At 41.4% G+C, this 11,050-nt stretch overlaps 1 protein-coding gene across 1 annotated transcript in view; it reads left to right on the top strand.

Annotated features, from left to right (window-relative positions):
* Positions 1 to 492: 492 nt before the first annotated feature.
* jupa (junction plakoglobin a) overlaps positions 493 to 11,050 on the top strand; it is a 27,266-nt gene continuing 16,708 nt past the window's right edge. The window contains exon 1 of the mRNA XM_014010176.1: positions 493 to 684. The gene's annotated coding sequence lies outside the window, so the exon portion shown is untranslated. The remainder of the gene's footprint in view (positions 685 to 11,050) is intronic.

The following is an 11,050-nucleotide window of genomic DNA, read 5'->3' as shown; positions in this document are numbered from 1 at the left end:
GTGTGTGTGTGTGTGTGTGTGTGTGTGTGTGTGTGTGTGTGTGTGTGTGTGTGTGTGTGTGTGCTAAAATATAAGCTTGTTATCTGTTTGCCAGTGAACATCTCATTTCTCCAGCAGTGACTCATCCTGCAGTCTGGTGGTTTCATACAAGTTAAGGTGCGGTCATGACGTCACACAGGTGGACGGAACACGTGATAGTTCACAATGCTGGCTCTGTTGAACCGCACTGTGGCGCTTTATTTTCATTTGACACCTGTTCTGCTCCGTTACCAGCCTTTAACAGAACCTACTAAAGCACCAGGCAGCTTTAGGTGCGTTTCAGGTCAAAATGTTTGTTTCTTTAAACAGTTTTTGCGCTTTTAAATCAAAGCTAAAATGATAATAATTAGCTSAGACTGTTTAAAGAAGTAAAACACTGCTCTGTCGCTAACAATAAACCAGAAACAGACGCTTGTGGTCCGGGTGGGGTCATGACGGAGGAGGCGGGGTCTGTTGAAGGGGCGGAGCCTGCGCGGAGGTGACGCTCCTTTCTCTCGGCGTTTTTGTTCACACAGAAACCAGCTGCGTCTGTTGGGGGCACAGAGAGGAGAAAGGTGGGGAGAAACAGGGAGAAGTGTTCTCTGGAGGAGGAAAAATAAAAGCACGGAGCTGGAATAATCTGAAAAGCTTTTGTGTTTCTGAGAGGTAAGAATGACTGAATCTACCTGTTCCGACTGGTTTTTTCTGCCCCTGAACGCGTCCTCGGACTATTTTAATCTGAAGGCGAGTCTTTTCATTTGTTGCGTTTAATTTACATTTCGCTCTTTGTAAATAAGGTTTTGTTTGTTAAAAGTGTGAAATTGTATCGCTGTCTGTGTCTGTAAGTTTATATAATGAGCTCATTTCCGCATCAAAAACTGCTGCGGAGTTCTCGACTCTCTTATCTTAAACATCACAAGTTGTTTATTCTGAGAAAATAATCAGAAAGCGGGTTTCTGTCTCTTTTTCTCTGCAATGCAAGCCCGAGTAAACTCCTGCCTTGTTGCGCTTTTATTGTCTTGAGTCTAAAAGTGGCAGGTGAGGGGAAAGTAGGGCGTAAAATTGGAGMTTATTTAAACAAGCAAAAGGATTTTATTCCTAGAAGAAAGCAAAACTACACGAGCTACACGTTTTAGGTTGTGTTTTTTGAGGTTTGTTGTACCAGTAATGTGATTTCAGCAGGTATTTTTGTGTAAATATCAGACATTTTTAGGTTTTCAGTGTGGGAGGCTGATGAAAAGAGGCTGTAGACAGTTTGAGAACAGCCTCTGTGAATACAGATGAATTACATTAGTTCACAAAAGAATAAATTTAGTGTTTGTGGTGTGGACAAAAACCTCTGAGTCACTGTTTTATTCTGTCTGGTTTGTAAAGCAGTGTGCTATTTTAGATCAGACACTGATTTAAAGAAAAAAAGAACAAACTTTCTCCACTTCCTCCTATTTTTTATGTTTACTGTATGCTTTTACAATTCTGTCACTATTCCTGATTTGTGTCAGTTCTTATAGGCAATTATCGCTCACTGCCCATCTTTCTGGTCTGTCTGTTAGCAAAATATCTCCTGAACCACTGGATGGATTATTATGAAACTTTCAGGAAATAGTGGTTTGATCATCCTTTATAGCTGCTGCAGACATTTTTACAGATCTTGACCTAAAACTTGATGTGGTGGTAGCTGAGGCAAAAACATTCTCCGAGCTAACAGATTGCACAACTTGTCTGTTTGGAAATTATCTCACGAACCACCGGACTGAGTTTTAATAAAACTAGGTAAAAAAAAAGGAATCCCTTGATGTAAACCTGCAACTGATTTAACTTTTGGAGTCGATACAAATAAAGGTGGCTGCTACAACAGCCAACACAAAATGGCTGCAACTCAGTTTATTTCACAGGTTATGAAATAAAATATGAGATAGTAGCTCAGAGTAATTAATAACAGATATAACATAGTTATGATAATCAGGGGTAGACATAAGGATATAGTTGACAAAACCTGGTTGTCCGCAAAACATTTTGGTTGTCCAAAAGAATCTCAAGAAAAATGTAATTTAACAAGTATAATGTTCTGTAGATAAAGTTTATTATATATAATTGTTCTCAGTCAGCCAGGTTGACAGGATCTGCATGCATAAAACTTCATTGTCTTCTTTGAAACAGAGTATTTAAGGCTCATGGAGTAAAGCAGCAAAATGTTGCTAATAAAATCTAGAGGTTATCTGACATTCATAAACTTCTTTCTGCTCGTAGGTCAAACATTTTCACTTAAATAGGAGTATACTGTGTACATGACCATATTAAAAGTTACAGTTTTATTGTTCTGTTCGGCTTTACTAACTTTCTTCTCCCTTTCATTTTTAAAAATGACCGACACCTGCGGCAGATAACTTTAATCAAGGTATTTTTGTTCACCGGACAACCAGGAGAGAGGATCTGGTTGTCCAAAATGAAAATAGGTTGTCTCGGACAACCTAAACAATGGTTATGTCTACCCCTGATAATAACTAAGATTGTGAGAACAACACAGAAAGACATTTTATTTTAAGATTTGACCAAAAAGCCTACAGCTTTATCATTTTTCTAACACAAAATGATCCATCAACTTGTTGGAAATTTACCTCCATGTTGATTTATTTCATGTCCAGTTTTTTCCCACTGAGCTGCTCATATCCATGAGTCACCAGTATCATWAAAAATGCAGGACCTGACAGGACAAACGGTTCAATTTAGTTAGAAAACAGAACTGTGCATGTTTGCAGTTAGCAAAATATCTCACGAACCACTATACAGATTTTAAATAAACTCACCAAAAGTAATCGCAGGATGTTCATTTACAGCTTTTACTTTTTTAGGTCCAACTTGATTGAACATGGCAACCAAGATTTGACCAAAATGGCCATCCCTCTGTCATTAATGTACTGTGATATTTTAAAGTCCCTGTGACATGCCTTTCTATCATATACAAAAAGTCAAAGAAAACACATTTTTTTATAAGAAACTTTGCACAAAACATGATTTTTACCCATTTTGTCACCTAAATGGCATATTTTCTTTTGAACTTGGCCCAGCCAAAGTGCAACAGGATCACATGAGGATTTTAAGAAAGAGAAATCTGTGGTCTTTGTTTATTGTAACAATATTATTTGAACTCTGACTCTTCTTCATCTCTCTGATAGCGACTCAAAATAATCTAAAGAAACATCAGATCCTTCTCTACAGTCTGTGTCGTTAGCTTTTTTATCAATGCTTTGTTCCATGCAGGCATTCCCCTTTGACATCACTTCCTGCTCCTTCACATGCAAATATCTCAACAACTGTTCATCTCAGCAGCAGGAAATTATTTTTGCAATATGCTAATAATGTTATCTTTCCAATAATTCCTTTACATTTATTTTAAAAATTTCATATCACAGGCACTTTAAAGCTTCAATATGAAGGGCAGCCCAGAATTAATGTTCACCTATTCGATCAGGTGCAGAAAAACTATCGACTGCAGCCGTCTGTGGCGCGTTCAACACTGTCAACTCCAAATGCTTTGATGTCAGAGAACAGCTGCTGTTGTYGTGTAAACAGGACCTCAGAAATCACCGGAAAGCTTCCTCCAGACCCTGACGTCCAGCTGAGTTTCTGATGAACGCGTCCAGCTGAGGGTTGTCTGATGTGTTGCAGTTTGAGTCGGACTCTGTGCCAACCTGGCTCGTAGTCCCGCAGCAGACGGAGGCGTGTTTGGAAAGCTGTTCCTGTCTGCCCTCGGGGAGCRGGGTGGACGGCTGGTGGGATGACCACGAGGGTTACTTACAGTAGATTTTGCGGCCACAGCCACGGTGGCACATTGCTAATCCCTGATCCCCCTGCACCTAATTCCCTGATAGTGTCCTACATTAAGAGGCCAGGGGATCCTTTAGTGTGTAAATGGGTCCACGTTTTTAAAGGAGATTACTGAATGACACACATCTTGACCTCTTGGTTGATGTTTTTACCCCTTGGATTTATTTCTCATCCTGTCTGTGTCCGCTGGTGCCTGACGGAGCAGCAGCTCGGGTAAAGCCGACGATCACCTCCATGTTTGAAAATTACCGCTCTTTTATTTTCAATGTTCCTGTGAAGAAAGGAGTGCRTAAACAAAAAGTTTCCCATGAACTCGCGTCATGATGAGAGTGATAGTTCAGACTTTTTCATGTGAGCTTCTATGAAAGTTGAATAATTAATATCTAACCTGTTATGGATAGCTCCTGAAATAGACTGGGATTAATTCTGCAGGACTGACAAGCTAATGGCAAGTTGACGCGGTGCCAGGACCAAAGTGGATGAGTGTTGATTGATGATGGTTGCCAAGAAACAACTTCACGCTCAAATATTTTCGAGACAGGAGCGTCAGATATTGTGTACGGAAAGGAGAACGATGACTAACGAGTTTGAAACAACTTCCAAGGAAAGCCAAACGATTTTTATCCAAATTGCAGCCTTTAGACATTCAGTTCTTTGAATATTCTTTTTACCAAGTYAAACCAGCAACAAACCAAATTCTTATATTTTCTTAAAATTTGACAGTTTTGGCTTCAASCCCGCTGCTGCCCTTGGGTCAAAATGACTCATGATGCCTGGTGAATCATTAACCCATTACTGTAAAACTGAGAACAGCTAGATTATCGGATTGAAAAAAGCTTTCTGAGTTTCTCTGTTTATAATAAGAAGCAAAAACATCCATTCATGTGAGATTTTTCTGCTGTTGGTAACAAAGCATTAAGTCAGACACTTTGAGCAAGGTGCAGTGGTAAAATGCTAATCAAGTATAGCTGACAGTATCCAGCTGAGCTCTGCCCACAAAGTCCATAAAGTTAATTATTTACCTTCAGCGGTTTTCTCGATTGGATCAAACAAGTGCAAGAAAAGGTCTTTTACTGAAAATGTCAAAGGCCTAATGGTGGTTTATCCTCGCTGGTGGCACTTTAAAAGCCTTTTGAACATCCACCATGTTGGTCGTTTCAATTCAGCTCTTATCAAAGCTGTCTGAAACTCCCACACACCTCTGCAACTACTTACTGGAAATAGCTGAGTCCAACTGGTTTTTTTTTCCTTTGAACCCATTACCATTGATAACTTTTTTTTTTAATTATGCAAGCTTAGAGGAAGTGGACGGTGACTCTGAAGAGAGTTTTCATAGCTGGATGATTTGGCTGAGTTCTGCAGAGTCCTGTGGTGTCTGTTTTTCTTCACCTCCTCCCATTTCTTTTTAATTACACTTCTCAGAGATCTTGTGGGGTGTGGCTGAAACAGAAAGCAAAGCAGCAGGGAAGCTCGACTTGRCAGATAAGCATCGAGAATGTCTGAAGATTGAAAGGGAGTTTTTTCTTCTTTTTTTTTCATTTTAAAAGACTGAAATTGGGTCACTTTTGTGTCCCATGCTCCGTGTTTTAGGAGGATCGTGAAAGTGTTGAAAGTTGCACAACCTTGGCGTGTGTGAGTGTTTATTACAAAACACCAACCACGGTTTGGAAAATGCATGGGAGCTTAGAGTGAGTCACTGCCATTCTTCCTGCGTTTCCTCTTTGTTCGGTCAAAGTTGGTATTTAGAGGTTTTGTCTGAGAACAGACTAGCAACTCGTGAAAGAATGTGTTGCCAAATCTTCAGTGACCTCACATGGCGGTAGAGCTTGGAGTATGTGTTTTGAATGACTCTCAGCTACTACCACACCTAGTTTTATCTCTGYGTTTATAAAATTCACAGAGGTATAACCATTTATATGTAGGCTAAGACTGAATGGTGGCCATCTTGAATKGGATTGACTCTAAACCTCAACCCATTGTAAATGTGCAGCCAATGTTTACTCTTATCAAAYTCCAAGTGGTTCATGAGATATTTTGCTAACAAACAAGGATAAAAGCAACAGTTATTACAAATATTTTAAGAAAGATGCTATGCTTATATACTACCACGCTTAATTTTAGCTCTACAGCTGTAAAATTGTAGCCATTTTTTGTGCTTTCTAAAGACCATTGGCTGTGGCGGCCATATTGAATAGGGTCAAAAACATTGTAGATCAGCTTCATTCAGTTTTGYTCAGTGAGTCGTGGGACATTTTGCTAACGTTATCCTGTTTTTTTTGCCGATGACATCAGAATGAGTGGCTCTGTTTTTGTGGTTTACCTGCAGCACAAGCTAAACCCAAACTTCACAGATGAACTCATCTTTAGGGTCTCCTCAGAGWTTCTCTCCTAAGCGGAACCCTCCCAGCTCCCTTGTGTCTCTAATCCTGAAAATTAATCACCTGTCACATCTCCACAGCGCCCAGGCTGATGCATAGTAGCTGAAGAAGCCGCTGAGCGCCGGGCCGGGTTCTGGTTTGGGCCCGTTGAGCACACTGAGCCATCTTGATGTGCTTTCGGTCCTTTCTGCTCGGACCCCAGCGGGGGACACTTGAGCAGTTTTCTCACTGCAGCAGCAGTCAGCGGGACAATGCAGCTACTCTTTTCCTCTCTCCGTCCCAAACAAAGTGACACAGACGCTCTCTGTGCTGTCAGAGACTCMGTCCATCCTCTTCCTTCCTACTATTAACCGGACAGCATGAAAGAGATGGGGGGGACTTCCGTCTTTTAAATTAAAAACAAAGCATCTCTGCCTTTGGAGACTCTTCAACATGTACTCAGTGTGCTAAAGTTTGGCGAGTTTTTAGCTCAACCTTATTTACAAGGTTTGACCAAAACAGCTTCATCTGTCTTCTTGAGACTATTTAAGTCAATCTCTGGCATGAAAGGTGGCGAGCAATCCTTTAAGAGAATGTAGGCAATTAATTTAAAGTCGAATTCATTTTCATTTCTGAAATCTGCGAAGGTATTTCTAAAGAACTGTTCAATGAACATTTCCTTCCGGGCCATGCAGGCGAACATTTATTGCTACTTGAGATCTTTGCTTTTCGCTCGGTCCCCTCCTCCTTTATCAGTTCTGTGTAATGTGATTCTGGTCAGCACTCGGGCACCTCCTCCGAGACCGCTCACATTTCCTTTGGTTCACAGCGAGACCCCAGAGGGAGTAAACAGCTACGCTCCAGTGTACAGCCACCGTACTACGGTGCATCCACTGGCCTAATTTGACTCATTAAAGTGGCGGCAGTGAAACAATTGGCAGAACAAGAGCCTTTAGCCATTCTGCTGCTGCTTTTTTTATTCACGTTGGTTCAACTGTAGCTGTGCTCTGCCGGCCACATTCAGATGAATTCAGCCTGCGTGTTGCTGAAGTAAACACCACTAACGTGTTTCCTCTCTGTGAGCTTTTATGTTGTCGCTGCTGCGTCTGGTTTTATCACCCAGATGTAAAAGTTTTACTAAATGTGGCTTTCTTCCTCCTGARTGTGTTTTCCCTCCTGTAATTGTGCTCCCATTTCAGTGTGTTTAGGAAGAGTGCATCTTTTCTAATTAGGGTGAAATTACAAACGCTGAGAGCTGAATGACCTCGCTGAAATTTGCAGAGCGATATGAATGCACTCAGCATTCCTGCTGCCTTTTCTGCAGCAAATTTACATTTGTAGAGGGAATCGTGGCATATTGTTACAAGCATCTACAAGCATCAATAACAGAAGAGCATCAACTAAAATCAGCAGAGGAGTAGCTAAAAGCTGAAATCAGCACAACAGTAAATAAAAAAAAATCAGCAAAACTCTGGTAAAAAGACAATTATCAAAACAGTAGCTTAAGGCTTAAACCGGCACAAAAGTAGCTAAAGGTTGTGCAAAACAGTAAATAAAAAAATCTGCAAAACACTGGCATTAAGACAAAATTAGCAAAACAGTAGATGAAAGCTGAAATGAGCACTGCAGTAGCTAAAAGCTTAAATCTGTACAGCAATCTGAAATCAGCACTGCAGTAGCTAAAAGCTGAAATCCACACAACAGTAAATAAAAAAAATCTGCAAAACACTGGCAAAAAGACAAAATTAGCAAAACAGTAGTTAAAAGCTGAAGTCAGGACTGCAGTAGCTAAAAGCTTAAATCAGCATGGCAGTAGCTGAAAGCTGAAATCAGTGCGGCAGTAGCTAAAGGTTGATTAGCAAAACTGCAAATAAAAAATCAGCAAAACAGTAGATAAAAGCTGAAATCAGCACAGCAGAAGCTAAATGTGGACATTTGCGAGGGTAAAGCCTAACTTAGTAAAACTATCTAAAAGTTGAAAATGCAATAACTAAAACTATTGAAAACAAAAAGAGGCTGCAAAATAAACTGTAGCTGAAAGCAATAATGGTTTAAATTGTTAGCTAAAAACTAAATATGGCTAAACAAAGAAAATGTTTGCTAAAATTATCAAGACATTAGCTGAAAGCTAACGGTAAGTTAAAGAAGGAATACATGAATCTAATGAATGAATGAATGAATGAATATGATGTTTGAACGGATCAATGAATTAAAAAGTACAAAAKTTGCAAAAACTAGATCTCATGTCACTGTTGTTGTTGATGCTCAAGGTTTWAAAAAAGTACAAAGAATAGGAAGTACTTTAATTGCTGAAAATGTACGGAAGAACCTTCACTTCCTCTGTCCAGATGATCTAACAGCCTCGGTGAGTCCGATAAAACACTGACCACCACTTCCTGTCACCACAATAACACCATTAGCTGCATGCCGATTCCCATCCGTGCTTATTGATTTATAGCTAACAGTGATCCAGGATGGCCCGCTGCTACTGCAGAACCACTACCGCTGCACAGGTTGGGTCGACCTGAAGGGTCGGCAGACATGTTGAGGGTCATCTCATGGAGATGGGGTGCGAAGTGACAGGACGCAGAGACTCAGCTGACCCGACGAGCCCAGCGGGACAGGAGGATCGGACGGCGTGAGAGCAGGAAGTGAGTCAAAGTCCTGTGGGAAACGGATCATAATGAGAGGAGTGTGGGTTGCCTGCAGGGGGGCGTATATGTGACAGGACGTGATGCGTGTGTGTGTTGGCCTGGCCTGTGTGTCATTTAGTTCATCTGCCCAGATGGTGCGAGAAGCTTTACAGATGTGGGCTGAAATAATCTGCTTTAACTTGCTTGTCAGCCCAAACATAAGACGTGCTGGTCTGAACCCACATTGACACCAGATGTGGTTGGGTTTAGCCTCGGCGCTCTCGTATCTGCCTCCCTGCTGGCAGTGACATGAGGAAATATGCACCGATCAGATGTTTTACAGTGAAACTTTGACTTGAAGACGACATGTTGCAGTTTGTCATTGTTTTCGCTCATTTTAATCTTCTGTTTTAGTATTAATTCAATCAGAAGCGAGTTCATGTGGACTTCTCTGGTACTGTTTGTTCTAGACTTTTTTTTTTAATTATCCAGTGTTTCTGCTGAGCTCTCAGCCTATTTGGCTTCTGGCCCACGAGCTGAGACAAAAGGAGATCAGTTTCCTCTAACTTTTGGCAGCAGGACAAGTAATGATGTTTGTTTAAACTTTTACTTTATTCTGATTTGTGTGTTTGGGCTTTATGTTCTGAAACAGGTGTTTAAAACTGTTCAGTGATTATCTTATTGTTTGCAAAATATCTCCTGAACCTCTAGATTCATTTTAAAGTCTCAGGAAATTATCAGTAGATGTACAACCTGCAGACAGCCTGATTCAATATGGCCGCCACAGCTAATCGATCTTAGCTGACATGAAAACGGCTGCACCGCAGTGAATCTGAAGCCACTGAGCTGAAATTTGGCGTGGTCGCAGCTGAAGAGTCATTCACAACACCTACTCCACACGCCAACAGATCATGCGAGAGATTGCGATATTCCATGAGATCACGTAAAAGTTTAATGTCGAGGTTTGACCAACATGTTGTCACTTCTCAACATGAGATGACCTCAGTTTGAAACTCTGCTGTGGAGAGAGCCAAACGAGCCGAAGCCTGGATAAGAAAGTCCAAAACTGGTGCTTGGATACGACTGGAACAGAACCAGACTCTCTGGAGGGGCTTTTCTCTGACCTGATTTATTCCTGCTGTGATCCAGAGAAGAGCTGTTTTTTTTTTTTTTKTTTTTTTTTTTTAGTTCCACAACATCTTAATTACCTGCAGTTTACCGAGGACAGGTCACCTGTTAAATTCTCTTCAGGTGTACTCGCCCCGACTCGGCCACACCCTTATCAAGAAGCTGTCGTTGCAGCGGAGGCRCTCCCTGTTCGACGTGCCTGTGGGGGAGGAGGGGGGAGGACGGTTTGTTCTCGTTAGACTTACTCATCCTTTGTGTTGTCATGTYCTCATAGTTTCAGTCGTGAATTCACAGATGAGTGGGAGAGAGAGGGGGGGGCTTGGATGAGTTTTTAAATTCTTGAATGTTTATAAAAAAGTCWTTTTCAGGCTGAATGTACGACGTTGGCGTGGAATGTCACACCGGTGTTCGAGCAGAGCGAGAGCTGAAGTGTTTCTCAACGCCTGCTTCTCTGTCACAACTTGCTCGTTGGCAGCTCTCCCTGACGCACATTCCTGGCTTCACTGCGAAGGCTGTTTTTGTTTTTTGGGAAGAAGCCTCCTGAAGTCATCCAGAGGCTGTTGCTTAACAAGGAGGTGGGAGGGGCCCTGGTGTGAAATGTGGGTTTCACCCTGACTACGGCCCCTGTGTTATCGCTGGTGTGTGTCTGTCTGTGTGTGTGTGGGTGGAAAAACAGCAGTGTCGACAACAGAGAGAGGTCCGGTGAGAGTGAAAGAAGGCATCATTTATTAACTAGTAGAGAGCAAAGTCTAGAATGAGGTACAGAACAGCTGAGATCAGCAGAAAGTCATCAAAATATACAAAGAATTGGGTTTTAGTCAGAAGTTAAGCTTGGTTTTTAGCTTCACYTTGATATATATGTTAACATTTTTAATTCTGGATGATTTTAATCCCTTTTTAATTTGTTGGTAAAAAAAAAAAACAAGCAAACAGATGAGGGAACAGTTATCAGTAATCAGATTGGAGAGGAGATAATTGTTCAACAAAACAGTGTCTGAATGTTGCCAAGGCAGCAGGCAGGGCGAGTTGCAGCGCTGCAACAGTTGACTGAACCCGCTGCCTCGCCCAGGAAAACAAAGCCTACACGAC

Source organism: Austrofundulus limnaeus, unplaced genomic scaffold, assembly GCF_001266775.1.
Source record: "Austrofundulus limnaeus strain Quisiro unplaced genomic scaffold, Austrofundulus_limnaeus-1.0 Scaffold66, whole genome shotgun sequence".
Classification (NCBI taxonomy): Eukaryota; Metazoa; Chordata; class Actinopteri; order Cyprinodontiformes; family Rivulidae; genus Austrofundulus; species Austrofundulus limnaeus.
This window is presented reverse-complemented; position numbering and strand designations above follow the sequence as displayed.